Genomic DNA, 9,285 nt, shown 5'->3' on the forward strand with positions numbered 1-9,285 from the left:
GGTTAGACATGGGCAAACACAGTCATTTAAAGAAAAGCGTTTGCTGTGTGCCCCAGGTGGGGCAAAGTTAGGTAATCAGTATATATTTTTTAGTACTGATGACACAGGTGGGGCCTACCTGGCCAAACTATATGGGTCACACATGGGCAAATGCAAGTCAGACCCTGAAAACATGTCTATGTGGGCCCCATATGGGTTATGTTAAGTTAATATGGGCATATATTTTATGTGGGCTCAAGATTGTTTAGTATATATGGGACCCACTTAGGTTTCTCACATTAAAGCCATATGGGCAAAACCGAGTGGAAACATATAGTAGGTCCTGGCTGGGTCAAACATGGGAAACACTTCACTTGTTTCAAAATGGGAAACACACGTAGGACCCACTTGGGTTTTTCACCTGGGTTAGACATGGGCAAACACAGTCATTTAAAGAAAAGCATTTGCTGTGTGCCCCAGGTGGGGCAAAGTGAGGTAATCGGTATATATTTTTTGGTACTGATGACATAGGTGGGGCCCACCTGGTCAAACTATATGTGTCACACATGGGCAAATGCAAGTCAGACCCTGAAAACATGTCTATGTGGGCCCCAAATGGGTTGTGTTAAATTAATATGGGCATATATTTTACATGGGCTCAAGATTGTTTAGTATATATGGGACCCACTTGCGTTTCTAACATCAAATCCATATGGGTGGGCATCCAATGTAGGTCCTAGTTGGGTTAGTGATGGTAAATGTGTACATTGGTTCAAAATGGTAGCACATGCTTATGTGAGGATTCTTCTTCTGTGAAGAGCCTGAGAAAGTGTTATTTGAATAAAGGAGGATTTATTTCAAACAAGCCCATCACAGATTGCGCACAACCCAGGGAGTTCTGAAAGTCAAATTGTAAAAATAATCTCAAAAGAAAGTATGAACATAACTCTCTTTTATAACCTGCAGACGGCACCCACGTGGTACCATTCTCTAAGAAATCACCCTAACTTTAACATATTTGGCACAACCTCAGTCTATCACTTTTGCTACCCTTACGTACAGTCAGATGTTCTTGACCCTTCATTTTTGACCCTCTCAGTATTTAGCCTTGGCTAGCAAATGTACTCAAAGTCCACATTGAGACCTCAAGATGTTATGTGTTATCAGACACTACAACCCAGCTGTCAAGTGAGACTATAGGAACTTTGGTGTTTTTGAACATTCAATGTTACTCAAAACACTCTGCACACTATTCCAAATAACTGGTTTGAAACTGGTTACTTTTTAATTTTAGATTTCATTTTATGTACTTAATGTGAACTCTGCATGGTAGGCTGCATGGTGAGGCTCAGATAAGATAAAATAAGGACTTCATGATTCTTCTTAGGTAAATTCACTTGTCACAGCAGCAATAATAAGTGATTAAAACGGACACAAGAGTAGAAAAAAAGAAAAGCAAAAAATACGAATAAAAAACCTAAGATAAAAGTGAATTACACAGACAAAATCCAGATTTGGCATTTGCAAATTAAGGATTACTGGTTGTTCAAACAATTAAGACTATTTACTTGAGCAAACATGCAGTTGAGGATTTTTAGTAGATCAGACACACTCTACTGTATTAGAGAAAAGACAGTTAGTTACATGGAAGATGGAAGTTTTGGTTAATCAGATCCAGTAAAGCTCCTGAAGTATATTACCGATCTGTTAAAATGTTACTCTTCAAACTTGTGCCCTCAAATTATATAACCAGAAATAATTTATATTTTCTTTGAACTAGTGGAAAGGAGAGGGAATGGGGTCTTTCAAGCAGTCACACTTCAACTGTGAAACTCCCTTGTCCTTATGGTGTATTGACACTATTGAAACTTTTCAAAACCAGTCTAATGTTAGAAGAGCTTTTAGGTAAACTGTTATTCTTCTTCTTATCATTATTATATTTTTATTAATTATATTTTTATTATGATGTTGATTTGGGTGACACTTTTTGATAAATATTATATATTACTTTTTAAAACATATTAACCATCCCTATGCTTAAAAAACTTTTAAAAATAAAATTGTTCTTTTAAACTTGTGCATTGTTTGACTTTTAAAATTTTTGTATCAGGTGTAAAACGACTTTTTAAATAAAGTTGTTTTTAATGTGAGCAGCTCCTATTGGCTCGTTTAAAAAGAGGGAGGAGCAGATTGCACCGCCTAGCGTCTAGTCTTCGCGGTCTTTCGTCTGTTGCGCCTTTTCTCTCCCTGGTGTTTAAGAACGTGGAGGACAAAAGGATACCAAAGAATCGAAAACTATGACAAAGGTAAATACTTAAAGTTTGATACGTTTTCATCAATGGTTATTTTAGTAACTTTCTATAGTCGTCCTAAACGGTATAAGGGGGAGAAGCATAACATCTTTAGCTAGCAGGTAGAACTGGGTTAATTTGCTGCATTGTCTTTGGCAAACATAATTTAAAGTTAATTAAAAAACTCTTACTGCCTATATTCTACTCAATAAAGTTCATCTTATCTTATTCTGTTTTCATTGCACCATTCTCTCTATACAGTTTTTGAATTTACACACTATAACGTACACGGCAGTTTTTTTCTGTGCTTCTGCAACTGTTTCTTGGGTTTTCCTATAAGGTTTTTGTAATTAATTTAAAAAATTTATATTATTTTTTTGGCTTTAGTGGATTCCTGCTCAGCTAACTCGGCCATTATGCACTACCCAGTAAACAAAATGGCTGAACAGTATCTTAAATGTCTGAACATGAGCTAGTCATACCATGTTACGTAATATTCATGTGCAGTGTAGCAAGGTGATTGTTTAAATTACAGGAGTAGATGCCTGCAGCTGAAACGGTTTTCTGATCTGAATACGGTAATGTTACCAGATATGCATTGTACTATGGGAAAACGGTGGTGGATCAGTGTGTAAAAAGCCCCCAAAAGAAACACACAGCGTCTTTAGCTCAAACACTGTCTGATCACTCTCTTAGATACTGTGCTGTTCCATCTAGTTATTGGTTACTGAGAAATGTTAGGTCATTAATTAATTAAGAGAGTGCAGCTGTTCAGATCAGATGGTGAAGTAGGAAAATGCAGAACATGTTATTATAGCTGAATGCTGTGTAAAATACTAGTAATAAATCTAACTCCCATTTATGGCTTTTACTACTGTGGGGCTAAATAAAAAATTACAGACAATGAAATCTGCTACAATTACAAAGCTTAAGTTTAAAACAATTATTATATATTAAGCATTTTTTTGCTCTTTTTTTTTTTAAATTCTTTTTGCTAATAATGGACTCAATTTTATTATCAACTTCAAAGACCTATTAAACTTTTAAACCATTAAATCCAGGAAATTAGATGCCCGTAAATGTACGAGACCCTCTTTATGTCTAGTATCCCCAAATATTTAATAATCCTTTCTAAAAGTACACAAATTTTGTTCTTTTCAATTAAATATTGCATGTTCAATGTATTCTTGAGCAGGTAAAAATTCCACTAAATTAGTTTTTGCATATTTTTAAGTATAATCAAATTTTTATAGTTTGCGAGTACTTTTAATTTGGAGATTTTGCCACTTGATTTGAAGTTTGGATAGTGCTTTATAGTAATTTGTAAATGTTTTGAACTCATCTGGCTTCTTAATAATTTAATAAAAAATTAACAAGCCATGTAATAATTTGAAAACCACTAGGGACCACTTATAAAAAAGTAATTCCTTTTTTACTTAAAGGAATTTAGGATTTATGTCTGTCAAGTCATTTGTTCTGGCATAAGTCACCATTTTGATATATCTTCCTGTGACTTTAAAGTCTGTCAGCTAGTTAGATACATTTTTGCACTGCTAGTGTTTTCTGCTTGAATTAGTCAGTTTATCATATAAACACATGCAGTGCCTTTCAAACTTTTAATTACACTGTTCATTTTGTGCATTAGTAAGAGAATCTTTTATATTGAATTATCCTGGGAAAAAACAAAAATGTTTGTATTTTCTCATGCACTTTCTTTCATTTCCTTATCACGTTTAGATTCTTCAAGATCACAAGCACCATCTTTGACATGTAAGTAACTTTCATATTATTTGTATTACTTATTATTATTATTATTATTATTATTATTATTTGAAAAGTGATGGTCTTTGGGGCATCCTTTTTTTTTATTGGTATTAAGTATATATATTTATTTAGGCACAGGAGGCAATGATCTATTTTAAAATTTAACATTTATTTAATTTTCATCTTTTATGCTAACAATAATGCCAACAGTGTTCTCTTCACTTGACCCACAACTCTGACAGTTTTGGTCCTCTGCTCTCCTCACAATTGGCTGATTTCCATCTGAGCTGCTACTGTCAACTGCATTAAACTGATTTTACATTGCCTTGTTATTCTAATCTTTATCTGCGTTTTGGACTCCAAACATTCACACCTGCTGTTAGTAACCAGAGCTCACAAGAGTGTAAGGCGTGTAGTTCAATAAAGTGATCGATGTGTTCACTAGCTGATTTCAATAAACCGGTAACTTATCAAATCCATATTTTATAGGAAGTACATTACTGATAAAAGTGGTAATAAACACGGTAACCAATAAAAATTTAAATTTCCTGTTATAAAAAAAAATACTGCAGTGAGCTCGGTTTTCTAACACCAGGTGTGAACATCTACAGTCTTTAAGCGCTGGTAAAGATTTAAAAAGAAAAGCATTCAATAACATAACATTAAACAGTAAATTAGTTTGATGGTGTTGACTGCAGCAGCTCAATGTTAATCAGCTGATGGTGATGGAAGCAGATGAGCGTTTTTCATCATGGTTGTTAGTGATGTGTTGGTCAAAACGAAACGGCTCTTTGAAGTGAACGACACAAGCGTGTTTTTTCTCTCTCTCTCACCCTCTCTCTCGCACTCTTTTTCCGCTTCACTCTGCACGCGAGCCTTGTGCTTTGGGCTGGGAAGAGGGGGGAGGGGCGGTTGTTACACACGCAGTAGCACAGTAACAGAGCAGGAGGGAGAGAGAGAGAAAGAGAGCCAGGGACAACAACGTCACATTAGAAAGGTATAGTAATCATCCACAACTATTTTCAATTGCGGATGATAAAGGATTCAGAAAGTTTATTCATGCAGGCCCATATGACAGAGAATGTGCATCTTCTGTTTGTTTTCATATTATAATTTATATTTAATTGTGTTGTGGTTTGCAGTGTTTTGTGTTGTTTCACTTTAAATTTGTTTAAAAGGAAAAAGCTGAAAATTTAAATAGTTAAAAGTTGAAATGTAAATAGTTGTTTTTTTTGTATTATATGATTTATTTATTACATTTTATGTGGAGAGAATAAATAAAAGTATATTTACGGTGGCTGCTAGAGACAAAGCACGTACAAACCCCAAAACACGTAAAAACTCCATAGCACGTACAAACTCCAAAGCACGTACAAAACACAACAGAAGTGCTCCAGGATGCTAGGCACAGTGTTGAGATTTTGTTACCTAGTGGCTACACAAGCCAGGAAGTACCAACGACCGGATTTGGTGTGTGGTAGTAACAGGTAAATGAACAGTTTTTGGAATTTTTTATGAATATATATGAGTGCTTGTGTATAAATACACAAAAAATACACATATGATTTCAATTGTGTAAATTAAGTGATCTAGATAGCTCTGTTTTGGAAGTTCAGTTGACGCTAGAAATGGGTTTTGGAGTTTGTACATGCTTTGTCTCTAGGGGCCACCATATATATTTATATATAAACATATATAAATAAAACCACATTTCTTTTTTTACATTAGTAATTCCTTTTGTTCATAATTTTATATTGTTGTTAATAATAAATTAATTAAAGCAACAAAACAACCTGAAGAGCCGGTTGGGAGCCGAAAGAGCCGGCTTTCTAAAAAGAGACGAAAATCCCATCACTAGTTGTGTAATATGCTGGTATTGATATGATCAAAAATGAACTGAGTTGTTTCGTATTCTATAGAAATTGTACATCTAATTAATAACAAGGCTTTCTGCTGATGTTATTAATTAAAAATTTATTGTTTTATTTTTAAGCAACAACTTTTTAGCATGCAATCAGTCCATGCTGTACAGGACAGATTTGTAAACTGTGCATACAAAAATAGACTATTTTACAAAATTGCTCTTTCAACAAATGTAAATCACAGCAGATTTTTTTTGTTGTAGGTGCACTGTCACAACTAGAAATGTGGGGGGAAGTCCTCAAAGTTGAAGGCAGAACAGGAAAATACATGGAAATAACAATTTTCCTTTAAATGGTAAATGGCCTGCATTTTTATAGCGCTTTTCTAGTCCCTAAGGACCCCAAAGCGCTTCACACTACATTCAGTCATTCACCCATTCACACACACAATCACACACTGGCGATGGCAAGCTACATTGTAGCCACAGCTGCCCTGGGGCGCACTGACAGAGCACATCAGTAAAGGTCGATCTGGATACTTGATAACTGTTGGTATAGGTATGACATGAATTTGAATCTCCATTATCACAGGTTTTAATTGGGAGGGAACATGCAGATATACAGGAGGACTATAAACAGCAATTCCTATTGCATACAACTGTTTTAGAAAATACCAACAACACTGTTAATTTATCACTTGCTGGTCTATAGACTTTACAGTGTGGATGGATGGAAAATCCATCTGGCTCCACTCTGGCTGAATTGGTGCTACAAACAACTCTGCGCTCGGCTTTCCTGGCTGTGTGTGGATTTATACTTACACATCCAAATTTTGACCCTATTTTTCTTCCTTTCAGCTGATTGGTCAATTTCATGTCAATCACCAATTAAACAATCCAATCAGAGAACATCTCCAGAAGTTGATTCTGTTCATCTGGACGTAGCATTTTCAGTGGGAGAAAATGCTGCAAGCGCTACGTCCAGATGAACAGAATCAACTTTTGGAGATTTACTTACCTGGATGATTGAGCATGCATCAAGACAATCAGAGAACAGATAGGTTTGGCTGTTGGAGGGCTGCATTACGGAGCTTCAGGTCCTGGAAGAATAAATTCCCTTTTACATACCAGACCAGCATTTTTCTTCATTAGCACGAAGGAAAACAGTCTGTGCGTGTCAGAGTTCTGTGGTTTTTGTGTCACAGGGCTTATAATATGTGTAAAAATCTGGCCAGGGACCATCACATCACACTGCTATCATATTTTTCTGTTGCTATCATGTTTTTTTTCTGAGATGTTGTTACTTTTATGACAGATGTAACGAGAAATCTTCCAGAAAGTTAAATTTTTTATTCTAATCAAATATTTGATTCTGATAACAGATAAAGATTTTTTTTTTTACTTTTGTTCTGCTATTTCATAGTTTATACAAATTTTGGCCAATTCCTATTTATTTTAACCCTTTAGCCCCCAAAAAGTCGCCAGCGACAGGTTTTTCCAAACCTGTCTCGTCAAACCTGAGCTCTGCCAGGGGCCCAACACGCCTGGACTTTTAGAAGAAAAGAGATGTCCGAAAATAAACCACAGGGTCAAATACTTAATTTTGTTCAGTGTTTTAGAGTTATTAATTTGAATTGACTAATTTAAATATTTTATTCATGTACATTTTGATTGCCTTTAGTAAAAATGGCAAAATTTCAATTTCTTTTTTCTTTCTGTTATTAATCCTTGATTACATTCATATAGTATACAGTAGAGGAAAAAACCTACCAGACCTACCAGTTATCCTGCGTAACATTATTGGGGATAAAGGGTTAAGGAAGCGCAATTAATTTTTTTAGTTTAGCTTGTGTTTACTACCATTTTTTTTTTTATCACCACACAGTAAACATTAAGTAATATGTAAAGTGTCCATTTATCCTCCATTCCGGTCCATTATCTTAAGCTTAGGCTGCTGCCCCTCGACCCAATCCGGTACTAAGTAGAGAGGCCCAGACTTCGCTCTCTCCAGGCACTTGGCCCAGCTCTTCCGGGGGAATCCCAAGGCATTCCCAGGCCAGCCGAAAAACATAGTCCCTCCAGCATGTCCTGGGTGTTCTGGGTCTCTTCCTGGTGGGACGTGCCCAAAACACCTCACCAGGGAGGCATCCTAACCAGATGCCAGTATCTAATCTGTCCTTTTTGTATGTTCCCCTCAGGTTGCCATGGTAGCAGATACAGGGGAAACAAGTGTAGACGATGCCACAAGAAGGATGATGAAATTCCTCATATCACCTGAGCTGGCTGTGGAGTACAACATGCTTGGCCGACATGGGGAAAAAAAGTTCAGAGATTTGCGTCTTTTTAATGTTGTGTATGGTAAGTTAGTTTCACTTGAGACATTTGAACTTTAGAAAACTAAACTTTTTTAATAAAGTGTTTGAAAGTGTAACTGAGATTGGTTATCATGCAATTTGTATATATTTTTTGAGGCAATAAAGTGAAATAAACATTGTTCTTTGAAAATCATCACCAAATGAAGTAAGCTAAGATTAACTTTACTTTGGCTTGCCCGTTTTTCTTCTTCTTCATTTGCAGAGGCACTGAAGAATTATTTAACATCAAAAGTCAACTTGCAAGAAGCAGAGAAGGCTCTGTCCAAGTGGTTCAGTGGAGCTAAAGACAGAGGAGGACCGAGGGCTGCAAGGGTACAAAATAGACTTACGGCTCTGTAAAAAAACAAACCCTGCTGATTCAAGATAAGCTTTTGAGTTTTCCATCTGACTTTTTCCCCATGTTGCTACAGTTCCAAATATCTAAGGAATTTTGCTGTAGTTTGACATTTCTAGTTTTTAAACGTTTACGCACTTTGGAATACAGTTACGTAAAATCACAGTTGTTGGACAAAATAAATGTGAAAAATGTTGTTTTGTGTACCCTCGTGATTTTTGAAATGGTTTTATTTACAAACTAGATTTTGTTTGCGGTCAGCTTTAATATATTTGGTGTCTTTGTGTCACAGAACCCGTATTAGCCGTCTGAAAAATTGATTTTGTGACTGTTTTACTACATGGGGCCCACTCAGTGCCAGAACTTAGTCAATTCAAACTAGAAATAAGATGCAAATACAGAACCCACTGCTAATGCCATTCCAACTTTTTAGCTCATGTTTTCCTCATGTTGTACCCACTAAGAACTTGAAAAATGGGGCCTAGGTGGGTTTCAGTGTACTTTGCCCAGTTGGGGTCCATTTAGTTCCCAGATTTTACCAATATAACACCGAGATGGGCTTATAAAATGGGGCCATTATGGAACCCGCGGACAATCCCACTTAAAACCCACTTTTTAGCCTATGTGGTACTCACATGGTACCCACAAAACAACTTGAAAGGTGGGGCCTGGGTGGGTTTC

The 9,285-nt window shown here is 36.1% G+C and overlaps 1 long non-coding RNA gene across 1 annotated transcript; it reads left to right on the top strand.

The window, feature by feature from the left end:
• Positions 1-2,041: 2,041 nt before the first annotated feature.
• On the top strand, positions 2,042-8,800 carry LOC309693902. The gene is made up of 4 exons (XR_014272751.1): positions 2,042-2,285; positions 4,008-4,040; positions 8,094-8,253; positions 8,473-8,800. It is a non-coding gene; the product is annotated as an uncharacterized lncRNA (long non-coding RNA).
• The last annotated feature ends 485 nt before the right edge of the window (positions 8,801-9,285 follow it).

This window comes from Aulonocara stuartgranti (assembly GCF_965226115.1).
Source record: "Aulonocara stuartgranti genome assembly, chromosome: 18".
NCBI lineage: Eukaryota > Metazoa > Chordata > Actinopteri > Cichliformes > Cichlidae > Aulonocara > Aulonocara stuartgranti.